A 13,601-nucleotide genomic window follows, 5' to 3' on the forward strand; every position below is an offset into this window, starting at 1 on the left:
TTCTCTGGGAACGTTTTCACGAAGTCAAATGTCAGTTCCTCAGAGTTGCCATCCTGCATATGCATCGATCTGGATCTGAATGCTCTTCATGAAGAGTGATTCTCATTTTCGCTTGCTTTTATCCTGTACGTGAGCTTCTAAGCGTGCCGTCTGGCTTGGCGAGGTAGGCGGCAAATTCTCTACTGCAGAAAACCAATAACACATATACGACGGTGAGATCGGCAATGGTTTGTTTCGCCAAAGCTCGCGGATGAATGTACGGGCCTCGGATAAATGCAAAAGCATGTGACCAATGTCGAGGTGGTGAGGTCGCGCGTGTGCAGTGTGACCATACGCCGTGGACCGGACACGTCGATTCGCTTGTTCTATCCAGTCTGGATTCGTGAAGATCAGCTGGTCGGCCAGGTGGAGAATGTAGACAAGTTTGGCATTGTCAAAGTAGGTCTCGTCAAGGTCCTTCGCAAAGACAGTCACACTTCTTACAGTGCCTTTACGTTCAAGCGCCTCGAGCAGCGAAGGACGCTGCACACGAACCGGGTCAAGTCCACCACGGCGGTGACGCAGTGGTGCTCGAGAGCACGTCTTCGGCGAGTTCCATCGCTTGTCTTTGGCGCGGTGTGGCATTTGATTGCACTCAGAGCACAGGCACTCGAGTGTCTCAGCGACTGCTAGTCGGGCGTCGCCGCTGCTTCTGCCGCGGATGTCTTCCCGTAGCTCCAGGCCAGCGTGAATAAGAATCTCGTTGATGTCACGTCGGTGCTGCAGAAGCAGACATCTGCGGCCATCATTCTTGGTGCATTCGGGGTACAGGTAACGGCGGCGCCTTCTAGCACCATCGCTGCCACGTCTGACATCAAGTGTGTGTACAGCAGACGACGTGCTCCACATGATGCGTCGGCCGCTGAGCCAGTCCTTCAGCCTTGTGGTGTGCAATTCTGCGAAAGGAGAGAGTAATCGTGTGCAACTTTTAGGGGGGCATGACCCAATCATTCGCAATGCAGCTCGTATTCTAACGGTGTTCCTTCTACGTGAAAAGACCACACTACGCATTGCGAGTGAACCTCGCAGTTTTAAAATTTTCCAAACCCGTTTTTTTGTCATTTACTCATGGCTGCTTAGTATGGTTTGGCCCATTAAGCGACCTCTCTAGACCACACGTCATTTTATGTGATCTAGACTCGCCAGAACAAGCTTAAAAGGCTATTATGACAATGATCAGTACAGCGTAATGACATGAAGGAGCGTGCGGAAAAAGCTGTCATTTTGACAGCTTGACAAAGCCGCAGGCCTCAGCGTTCACGGCACTGACTTAGGCACAACAGCCTATAACGTTCAGAAATCATACAAAATTTACACAAATTACAGAAATAACAAGTTATGTACAAAAGAAAGGAATAACCTTATATCGTCTCAAAGGAATACATAAAATACGATCACAATTCCCATACACACAAATATTTGTCTTGGCGTAGAGCAAGAACGAAAACAAAGCAAACATACTGTTGCCCAAAACAAGAAAAAAATAAAAATAAAAAAAGCACAGACCAACAACATTTGCTTAGACAAAAAAAAAAAAAAAAGAAAGAAAGGCTTTCAAAGAACTGTCTCTAGCTTAAGTTGAAGCAACTACGAATAGCTTTAAAGGTCGTGTTCTCCAATTGAATCGCTTCGCTGTTAATCCATTTAGCATCTTGATAGGTCATTTCGAAGCGTTTGTTGTCCATAGTTCTTACTGTTGGTACTTCCAGTATTCATTTTTGCATGTTGCTATATAGTGGTATTCTTATGTAACTTGGCAAGTTGCTTAAGAAAACCCGATCCAGTTTTAAACTTATTTATATGCTCTACACAGTCGTAAAGTATATTGTTGCGATGGCATAACGTTATATGTTACAAAAAAAAAAAAAAAAAACTCATGGGTATGAAAGTAACTAGAGACATGTTCAATTATACGTGAGAACTTTTTTGCAAGAAATGAATGTTGTGCAGATTTTCTTGAGTGGTAGCAGCCAAGCTAAATAGCAATATTTAAGGCGAGATGAAACAAACTTAAAAATAAGCATCCGGACTGTGTGGCAGTATATGGTGATTGCGATGAACAATACCAATACCTGCGACAGTTTTACTGCTAAACTGTCGATATGTGTATCCCAGGATAAGGTTCCTCGAAAGACACCCAATGTTTTAAAGCTGGGCACGATAGCGACAGGCAAATTTAGTATGATTTTATTAACAACCACGTTTTTATTTTTACTACCAAATATCATAGCTTTCGTTTTGCTTGTATTTAACCTAAAACCATTTTGGCATGCCCATTTGTCTAAACTATGTTGGTTGAGTTGTCTTCAATTAATCGACCAAATTCCTATTAATGAACATGTATGGGTTAACTAAGGGTCAAGTCAAGTAAACACCCCTGAATAGAAAAAAAAAATGTATCTTGTGCTACTTCATGGTGGAAAACCTTTTGCATACGGCATGTTACATTCTAAGTGTGAAATAAAATAAAAAGTGCTAAAAAGCACGGAGAAGATAGAACAGCACAGGTGCTCACTAAAGCTAATGCAGTTCAGGAAAAGTGACAAAGTTCGTGGTCAGCACACGCATGCACACAACGTCATCAGGAAAATGCTCAAAATAAAAATACAACTAAGCAACTTGTTTATCTGGACTATATCAGGACCTCGTTCAATTGTAGCCTTGCCATTTCATTCCTCAAGTGGCACTAACGCAATCGCCACCCTTTGACTTGAGCAAAAAAGCCTCAGGTTCGCCAAATTTGTTCTTTTCGCGATGAAAATGATTGCTACTGCTCCTCCACAATGGATACACGTTTCTTAATTGAAGGTCACAGTAGGCGGAATAAGAGGTAAGTAAATGCACTCATTATTTGTGCCAATTTCAACAGTACAAATTGTGGAAATTAATTGTTTATTACGAACTTCGTGTACGCTGTCACGAGCGGTTGCCAAGTAATTTTTAAAGGAAACAATAACTCGAGCGTTACTTCCATAGCTAAGCTGCTACATATTTCATTGCTAGAGAGGCCATGCGATTCACGTAAATACATAGGATTTTCTTTCTTCTCGGTTCTGTTATGCAAGAAGTATAGGATACACCACGTGGTAGGGGATTTTATTTCATATCACGGACCAACTCACCCAAGAACACATTAATTAGCATCTCACTGGAAGCCTCGTATGCATCACTCGGTAAAAAAATACACAAAGCTTGCTTATTCTTTCCGAATGCCATTATTACACTGACACTGCCGCTCTGAGACCAACTTACTTTGGCACATTACGTAGACATTTATCGTACTATATTCCGTCCTGGTGTCACACTTCTGCATCACATGCGGAACCGGTAGTACTTCTTCAGAGAGATCACTGCAATTTATTATGTTTTCCTATTATATTGCTAAAACAAGATTTCTGCGTAGAAAGTCTATATATCGCCTTTTCATTTGCGACTCACTTTATGACAAGTTTTCACAGAAGCATATCCAATAACTAGTAAGTAGCAGTAACCAGAAGTACCATAACCATCTGCTAACCAAAACTTTTTCACCATTGAAGCACCATTATCACGCACTAGTATTATTTTCATTCGTTACTTCTTTGTATGCTTACTTTTCAATTATATAGCCATTTTTCTAGGTTTGTCGTAGTTATCAGGAACAACCCGCCTGTTGCTTTTTGAATGTGCGTTTATGTATACATACATGTATATGTAAATAAACACGACAAATTATAAAATCTTGAATCGTTTCTTTTACCGTAATCGTAAATTCGAACGATGCAAACAATACATGGCCAACTCACCCCTCAACGCAGTGCGAGTAGGCACGCCGCCGCTGAGCGCCGCACGCGCAGTCGTACGGTTTTCCCCGTTACTCTCGGAGGCGACACTGTGTGCTGCTCAAAACAAATATGCGCCGATACTACTCAAGTAGGGCACAAAGGGAAAAGGGGCGAGACACTACCCTTCTCTCCATCTGCCTAACTAGTAGCTGTGAGGGGAGGACATTGGAACGGAAAGGGGGAGCACGTGCAGTGAAGGAACTGTCTCAGCGAGGACACAATCGCACAGCGCTAGGGAAGGGGAGTTGAAAGGGGGAAGGCAGCAGAAGCAGCCGATGACGCGCTTGGTAGAACGCTCCCTAACGTCAACGGTGATGCAGCGGGCGTCAACGAAGACGAGGAGTGGCGCGGAGAAGAAACCTCGCCCTTGGTTTGCAGCCCGCGAGGTCAGAATTTCTTCCAGCTTTGAGGGGAGTAGATCCAGCTCGCGGTAGGACGTGACCAAAGCGGCCCTTGCGGGGAAGAAAGCTGGGCAATCGCAAAAAAAAGATGGGGCAGGGTCTCCAGCGCGCCGCAAGTCTGCGCAGTTGGGAGAAGGGGCCCCGCGGAGGCGACGTTCTCTCTCGCACGCTCTCTCCACGGCCGCCTGGATCGACGCGCAGCGCGCGCCAATCCAAGCGGCCGTGCTCCCTCTCTCTCCTGGTGAGCCCAGTCTCCGGTAGATGGCGAGGCGGGTGGTACGATCCTAAAACCCCTTGATGTTAGAAAGTAGCGACACGCTTTGATCTACGCCGCAACACCCTCGCCGGCGCGGTCAACCTCCTCTTTTTCTCCCCCTCTTTCGCGGAGGCAGCGCATCCGCCACGCTGAATGGCTGCGGCGCTCGAGACTACCCCGTCAGGTGACCCTGACGTCACGAAAACGGCGCGAAACTTGCTTTCGCGCGCCTTTAGTTTCTCCCGCTCGCTATGAGCAGTCCAAGTGGTGGTCGCCCTGCCGCTCCGAACGTGTGTTCCCAAGTTTTTCCATCCTTCGTAGGAATCTGAGATTCGTTCTCCGTGAAAATGCCTTGCTGCTGCGCGTTTCAATGCAGCAGCAGGCCAGAGAAAGGGCAAGCCTTATTTTATATCCCCCGAGGTGAACGGAATGTCGTGCGTCGGAAGCAGTGGCTCCATAACATCGGGAGAAGGGATTTCGCCCCCTTCTAAGCACGCCGTTCTTTGCGAGGTGAATGTTGCAGCTTTCCTCATATTTGTGGATGAAGTTGCATGGAGATTTTAATGCTCTTCGCATAGCCGGACTCTTCGTTCAGTTTAATACAGAGCACCGATAACTGTGCATAAACTTTTTTTTAAGTGAGTCGGCTGAAATTTTCGTTGACTCTTCGAGCCGTGACAAAGCTTTGTGTTTTCGCGCGTGCGTTAGTTTTCAAATGTATGTAATTTGTGAGTTAATGCCTGTAACTCATATTTTGTAGTTGTGTGCGCGTGTTTGTGTATGTGCGTGCGTGCGTGTATGTGCGTGCGTGCGTGTATGTGCGTGCGTGCGTGTATGTGCGTGTATGTGCGTGTATGTGCGTGTATGTGCGTGTATGTGCGTGTATGTGCGTGCGTGTATGTGCGTGCGTGTATGTGCGTGCGTGTATGTGCGTGCGTGTATGTGCGTGCGTGTATGTGCGTGCGTGTATGTGCGTGCGTGTATGTGCGTGCGTGTATGTGCGTGCGTGTATGTGCGTGCGTGTATGTGCGTGCGTGTATGTGCGTGCGTGTATGTGCGTGCGTGTATGTGCGTGCGTGTATGTTGCGTGCGTGGTTTATGTGCGGCGTGTATGTGTATGTGTGTGTGTGTGTGCGTGCGTGCGTGCGTGTGTGTGCGCGCGATCCTTGCGCCTGATACTTGTGAAGCCAAGGAACTATTTTACTCTTATTGCGTGCTTATTGTATCTTTGCAAAGTTTCAATACTGCGAGCATTTTTTTCTTTATGTACTTTATATTGCGAAGGCATGAAACGCAATATATAGGTAGATAAGCAGTAGGGTTTTCACTTGGGCTTGTTTTGCGCGCAATGATACACGGTCTTAAAGGTAGATAAGCGGTATTATGTATTATGTATTATTCGCGCATGCTCATTAAGTACAAGCCACGCGCTTCTGATAATCTCCCTCAATTCTGATAAACTTGACATCTTGAAGTCTAAGTTAATTATCAAGTGCCAGTCTTAGCAGTTTCCGTGTAAGCAATCAGCCTCTTTTTTTTTTTTTTTTTTTTTTTTGAGAGAGAGAGAGACTGAGGTTACTCCCAGAGGTGATGGAATGTAATTTCTCGTCGTTTCATAGTGACGGAATACAGGCGCGTGTGTGAATGTTGACTGTTTCGCTAACACTGCACGTATTTCGCACAGTGGCATTGGTACAAAGGCTTTTGGCCCACTCAATTTGGCGAATTCACTTTAAGTAAACTATCACATTTCTTCTTGGTTACCTTCTCTGAGCCTTTTAAGAGCGAAGATTGTGAACCAAATTCTCGTTTATACTCTACGCTGCTTATATTGTATGCACCCAATCAGGGGCGGATCCAGGTTTTTTCTGAGGGGGGGGTCAGCTTCTGTCAATGATGATGATGATGATAGTAGCCTTTCTTATTTACCGAAATTTACCGTTTTTGCTCACGATAAACCCGCGTTTTATACGGCTAGAGCAACACCTGTAGCCCGCCTTGGTGGCTCAGTCAGCTCAGGCGTTGAGCACGAGATCGCAGGATCGAATCCCGGCCGCGGCGGCCGCATTTCGGTAGAGGCGAAATGCAAAAACGCCCGTGTCCTTGCGTTGTAGTGCAGGTTAAAGAACCCCAGGTGGCCAAAATTAATCCGGAGCCTTCCACTACGGCGTGCCCCATAACAGTAGCGCACCCAGGATCTCTGCCAGGGGAGGTTGACAGTTTGCCTTAGTTTGCCAATACCATCTAAACAGCCCTAATTTGAGTTTCTTCACGGTAAATTGTCAAAAAATGCTCTTTTTGCGCAAGTTTGCGAGTGTGCAAACGATTGCGCGTCTTACATCTAAGTTGCAGTACTCAAAGGCGCAAGGAAAGAAAAAGGGTTAAACAAAAGGGGGGTTAACTCGGCCTCAGGGGGAGGGGGGGGGGGTTACGACCCCCTAATCCCCCCCGTCGGTGCGCCACTGCCCCATAATCAGAACTCGTTTTGGTACGTAAAACCCCAGAAAGAGGAAGAAGAGCTGTAGCGAAGCCAGGTATCGGTTTCTCCGAGCTTATAGGAAAAGGACGTTACCCAATACAGCCATGTGCTTGGCGGCTGTGCCTGATAATACAGGGTGTTCAAACTAGCTTTATGGTTTTCTTAAAATTAGGCACACGCGAAGACCACCTAGTGCAAATAAGTTATGTGGCTAGGGGGGCACAAAGTGAGATGATAATTATCGCTGTGAGCAGCCCAATTAACTAAAATTGAACAACTATTTTTGGTTGACTGCAGTAAGTGGGTATGTTTGTATTGAAAACTTAGAGACAGTCGTGTTTCTACACAGTATCAGTCGGAATAATTATTCTAGCGTGTCCGTGCTCCGAGATATCCGACTCCAAATTTCAATTGTCGTACTGCGCAGAATAATCGAGTCGACGCGAGAGCGGTTTATGCTTTGCGTTGCTGTGGAAGGGAGGCATTTTGAACATTTTGAGGGCATTGACATCTTGATGGGTGAAGTGTTGTCATGAGATTTGTACTTCACAACACCAAACTGAAAGCGGCAGTATGAAATATTCGTTAGCATAGCTAAAAAGGTTTCTGCTGTTGATGGTGCCGTTGTTACTCTTGATTTCAATAAAACTTACAATACTTGGAAATCAGCAGTCACATTATTTGCGTAGCCCAGGCAAGGACCATGCCCGGTCGTCTAGTCACCATTACGCACGCGTACTGCCCTCCGGCTTCTCCGCTCGCGCCATTATTTCGGCATGGCAGCTGCCGCCATCTTTACAGGCTGCGCGGTCGCGTGTTACGACAGCAGGTTACGGGTTCTTCGATTGTTTTTTGTTTTTTTTCATTTCACCAGCCGTGAGGGGAAGGGGGACAGTTATTATCTTTGCCAATGCCTCCGCCCCGTTGTCAGACTAAATGCCGCACGCAACAGCGGTGTCACATCAGGGAGGAGCTTTGCGCCGATCCTCACTCTCTTGCAAGTTGCATGCGTAATCATGCGAACGACAATTAAAATTTGGAGTTGGATATGTCGGAGCACAGACATGCTAGAAGAATTCTTCCAAGTGAAACTGTGTAGAAACACGACTGCCTTTAACTTTTTAATACAAACATACACACTTACTGCAGTCAATAAAAAGTTAATTATTCAATTTTAGTTAATTCGGCTGCTAACAGCGATAATTATCATCTCACTTTGTGTCCCCCTGGCCACATAACTTATTTGCGCAGATGGTCTTCACGTGCCTGCCAGTGTCTAATTTTAAGAAAACCATAACACTTAATTTTGAACACCCGGTATATCTAAGCCTGTATTGTTTCTTAAAATAAAATTTGGGATGATCTTTTGCAGGTTCGTTATAAATGCGTAGGCACGGGTCCATCTTTGGAGTTCTGTTGGGACACCTTGATTTCCTTAAGAAGATTCTTTGTTTTCGGCTGATACACCTTCGTTTGATTTGGAGGACTAACTCCCCTATTCTCAAACAGCCCTCGACTCGAAGCTCTTCCTCCACTCCACCTTGTTGAGCACAGCGCCTCCTCTCGACTGATAAAGACGCGACAATTTTAAAGAATTCCCGTGAATGATCATGAAGCTACAGTGTACTGTAGTACACTGTAATGAAGCTCAGTGACCACTTATTTGGAGGGATGGCGGTGCTATATTTCCTCTTGAGTCGAGGTGTTGCGTTGACTACAGGAACGTTCTTGAATACGGGCGTAACGCTACGCTCCAACGCGGCAACCATTACGCTGGTTGTTTACGATATGCGAATCACCGCGTATGAAGACTCACGACGACGACCTACAAGAAGAACGATGTGGCGTAGTAGCCGAGAGCGCGAGCCAGCGTCTTCATGTTTTGTTTCCCACGCGACGTCATGCTTTTACACAAGGCGCGCATCTGCTCCCGTTTCTCTAACCACGCGACGCCATCCTAGGCCCGCGCGCTGGCGTTGGCCGCTGACGTCAGGCTCCCCCACTTCGCAGCCGCTGCTCGAGGCTTCGCCCCGCTCCGCGAAAACGGCCACTTAGATAAACCGATCCGGCGGCTTTGAGCCTCCTATGCATTAAAATGTACGACAATAAAACTGCGAAGTTACATTGAAAAACTTGTAGCGTACGAACGGTACTGTGCTCGTGCTGGGTATTGTCAACGTGTAACTGTGATCACAATGATTGCTACAGTTTTTAAAAAAAGTTGCCTATACGTAGTTCTTAGTTTAGCTGTTAGTTGTTATTGTTTATATATGAACACTTCAGCGAGAGATCTCTTTCATTAAGCAGGTTGGTCGCGGAACCAATGACAGCCAGTGAGGCAACCGTTGACACCCCAAGGGGAAACTAAGTTTATCATGCGCGAAGGCGCTCGCGCGGACATCGGCGTGCTTGGCAAAAGGGACGTCCCCTCATTCATTCGACGCCACCGACGGGACGAGTAAGGCACGGCCGGCGCCAGGAGGTCCAAGGTGTTCATGAGAAAAACTACGGCAACTTCGCGACACCACACTCCTACGGAATACAACTAAGCTTGTGAGCGAGCTAGCTTTACTTCTACAGGGCTGATACCAATGGTACTCGCGAAAAATACTTTTGAAGAATGCTGGCGGCCATATATATATATATATATATTTGCGACAGGGCCATTCCCCTGTCAGCGAGGGGGCGATGCAGAAATTTGAGGGGGGGGGGGGGGTCAGGACATCCGGACATCCCCCCTGGATCCGCGCCTGGTCACCTCAAACCAAAGGATGCCGTTGTATTCCTTACCTAAATCAATGTAATTAATTCTTTCAGTGCGGTGCAAGCGCGCTCGTGACTTGCTGATTCTTCAAAGGCGAATTGGTAAAGCGATGACTGGTAAGATAAGACAATTCGTCACGCGGCTGAAATATGGCACTGCGTCCATCCATGATTGTACGCATGTTCTCAACCGGCCGCCTAGCAGCAGCGCATTACATGGAGGAACGAGAACCTTTCTTTCTCCATTTAGTCCATCCATGCGCTGCGCTAACGACCGGTCGTGGCTGCGCTTCGGCTATAGTGTACTAGAATACGGTTGAGTGGGACGAGCGTCTGGGGCGGCGCATGCTTTGCAGTGAGGCGCCCGACGTGGAAAAATACTGTGGCGGCGCTGCGATAGAAGTGGATTGGGCCGCATCAAGGTCGCACCGTTGGAAACTGCTGGCGATACTGTTCGGCAGGGTCATTCGTACCACTTCGAGCGCTGGTATTTTCGTTCAGACCGCTCAAACAGTGTTCATAATTGCATATGACATGTATTTATGCCTTAAGAATAAATTTCTTTCATTCTCTTCCTTATTTAATTTTTTAATGCCACTCGGTGATCTTTTTCGGTCTCGGGCCGGGCTCGGGCCTAAGGTAAAGGGGTGGCGGGCCGGGCCGGGCGGGTAAGGTAGATTATTTCCGGGCCCGGGCCGGGCCCGGGTCTCGCCATAAAACTTTTGGTCGGGCTCGGGCGGGCAGCCCAAGGTAAAAACGGGCCCGGGCCGGGCCCGGGCTTAAAAATCGACCCGTGCAGTGCTCTAGTCGTCGATGCCAGTGCTTAGACGTGATACCGAGGCATCCTAGCCGGGGGCGAGTTCGAGCGGAGTCGCTGCCTGGCGGACCAAGGCGGAACCATGATAATGCGGGCACGGCCGCCTGGATCGGCTTGCGCGTTGATCCAGGCGGCCGTGATGCGGGTCTGGTGTGGGTTGCTCCTTGAGTTGTCTCCGTCTACTGCCAGTAGTGCGTGCACGTACGGTAACTATCCCGCAGTCTTTCGGGCTTCACAAAGCTTGAATCAGGCGACGTGAAGTTTGATCACGAGCCGAAAAAAAGAAAAGAAAAACTTAGACCTCCTTATCGTGTGATATTATCTCATCTATAGCGGTTGCGTAATCCGAACCTTAGCTGTGCCTTAGGCATTTTTCTACTAAACTTTATGAATGTAGCTCTGATGGGGAATCTACCTGGTCTTGCATGGCCTATTCGAGGCATCTGTGTACTTTGTATTAGCCAAAGTGTATATCCTAATAATCTTATGCGCAGCGAAGATGCACACGTATATATAGCTGCATTATCAGTCAAGTGACGTGCTTTTAGACATACGTATCGCTATTAGTCCGCCGGTTACATTGTAGTGAAATAGGGGAAGAGTATCACGTGAACAACATGCATGACAAGGCAGTCTGTAGCATATGTCTAGCACTGAGCTGACCGCAGATTTAAATTTCTCTTCACCGTTACGTTGGGCGTTTTAATTTCGAGGGAGATTACGGCCACCATTTGCTTCATAAAGGTAACCAACCTGCTCATTTTAACCATTGCAGCTACGAAAGGGTATGAAACCATTGCAATTGCGAAAGGTTCTGAATAAATAACGTGTGCATAACCCTGAAACGACGGGTTTGTAATTATGTTTTTCTTTTTTTTTTTTTTTACTGCTGCTGCGACAAAAAGGCGAAGAAAGTTCTTCAACCTTTGGATTAGCGTCGGCGCTCTTTTTACATGCACAGAATGAATTACGGTACGAGGTACCAGGTTACACCTATCGAAGAATTCATGTAACCTTAATCGCTGTAGCCTCGAGCCTCCCTCACGCGTTATCTACGTGGTTACCTTCATCATTAAAGATGAAAAACGCAACGCGTACGTCGAGACACAGATTCAAGACAAATGAAACCTTGGAAGCTTTTATTGCGAACGGGCATCGAAAACATTTCTTTTGCAGTACAAATGGACGCAAGAAACACTGACACTGTGCAGCTCAGAAAAACCGAAAAAAAAAATCGAGAAACGACAACCGGATGGGCAACGCCGTATAGACGGCACAATAGCTTATATAGCAACATGCAGCTCTTGCAGATGCTCTCTCTTCGTTTCACGTGCCCTATTAGTGTTTAAACATTTCTTTTTCTAAAGTAAGAGGAATCGCCCTTTCGCAGTGTTTCTTTGTTCAGCTTGCCAAAAATTATAATTAGGCGGAACAAACTGCGGAATGAGCGCGGTCTTGTAGTGAGCCGTGCCTAGATGCTTTGTTGTTTTATTTTTAGGGCAAAAATGCTCCACTGTATGCACGTTGGTCCACAACCTCCCATAACTGTGACGCTGCAATGGCGCTTGCTCGGCGCAAGCTCCAGAATAAATCCTGAATTCCCACTATTGTTCTTTTAAATACAGATGTCGCTGATGCTTACACGGCTCTCTGCTTGTTCGATCTCGCAGCAGTGCACCCGCAGATGCTCGTGAGCGTGAGCAGGCTGGGTGTGACCGTGGTCCAAAGTACATTGGATTGTTTCGGACAGATTACGTTGTGCGAAATCAGCCGTGGCCTAAAGTGCTTTCACGTATACCCTGGTCATGTACAGGTTCGTGAACGCAACGAAAAGCTGCGTCTGGCCTGATTTTCGCGGGCGCCGACGTCCACTGAGCGATCTTGCACGTGCAGAGCGGCTGGACTCGCGTTGTTTCTCGCGTAAAGGGTCCCTATAGCAATATTTAATCGTTGCAGTTGCGTAAGAATGCCGTCTGTTGCGTCAATGAAGAGGAAAGCCACCATTATGTGGTTTTAAACACTAAGGATAACTGCCAAAACATGTTCACAAACGCATCGACGGTCATTTGGATGATCAAGTCGACTATGGCCGTGTGCCATCTGAAGCGCTACACGCGAAGGAGCTTCGGACACAAAGCATGTCGACGAGAGGTGCTTCAGGGCCTCTTTCAATTAGCAGCACACCCATAACGAAACCCACAGGCTGACGCGCCTTTGCTTTGTGGGCCTGGCGTTACAGTGGAGCCTTGACCCGCCAAATCGAATGGGTATGGCGAGAGGCAGAACGCATCTCTAGATGCTCTGTCCCCAGTGGCATAACTATGACTGTTTTTTTTTTTTTTTGGGGGGGGGGGGGGACATGTGCTCGGTGGGTCACCCCGTGGCTACGCTACTGGTGCTCTGCAGCTAGTCGGTGAAGCCTTGTGTTAAGGCTTTGCAAAAAGGGAGAGAGTGAAGAAAAAAAAAGAATTGTGTCTATGACAGTGTCAGGAAGATGATGAAACTAACGAAACGTGTTTGCATAACGAAACCGTCACAACCAAACGCAGGATTTCAGTAACGTGTAACTCTCGTAGCGTTTCAGCGGTATGGATGAGCTGTGGCATAAAGCAACAAACCGCACCTGTTCTGTCGTTCATTGCCTTGAATGGGAAACAGCAGGCAGCATTTATTTGAATTAGCGGCTTCAAGGGATAGCACGACCGCTGAGTTAGCTTTCATAAGACATCATATAATTAAAATGTAGGTCGTGGGGTGCAGCCTTTGACGGAACTTTCGAAGCTATTCGGCGCATCACCCGCCGTGGTTGCTCAGTGGCTATGGTGTTGGGCTGCTGAGCACGAGGTCGCGGGATCGAATCTCGGCCACGGCGGCCGCATTTCGATGGGGGTGAAATGCGAAAACACCCATGTACTTAGATTTAGGTGCACGTTAAAGAACCCCAGATGGTCCAAATTTCCGGAGTCCCCCACTACGGCGTGCCTCATAATAGATCGTGGTTTTGGCACGTAAAAACCCATAA

The sequence above is a fragment of the Dermacentor silvarum genome, chromosome 1 (assembly GCF_013339745.2).
Source record: "Dermacentor silvarum isolate Dsil-2018 chromosome 1, BIME_Dsil_1.4, whole genome shotgun sequence".
In the NCBI taxonomy this organism is placed as follows: Eukaryota; Metazoa; Arthropoda; class Arachnida; order Ixodida; family Ixodidae; genus Dermacentor; species Dermacentor silvarum.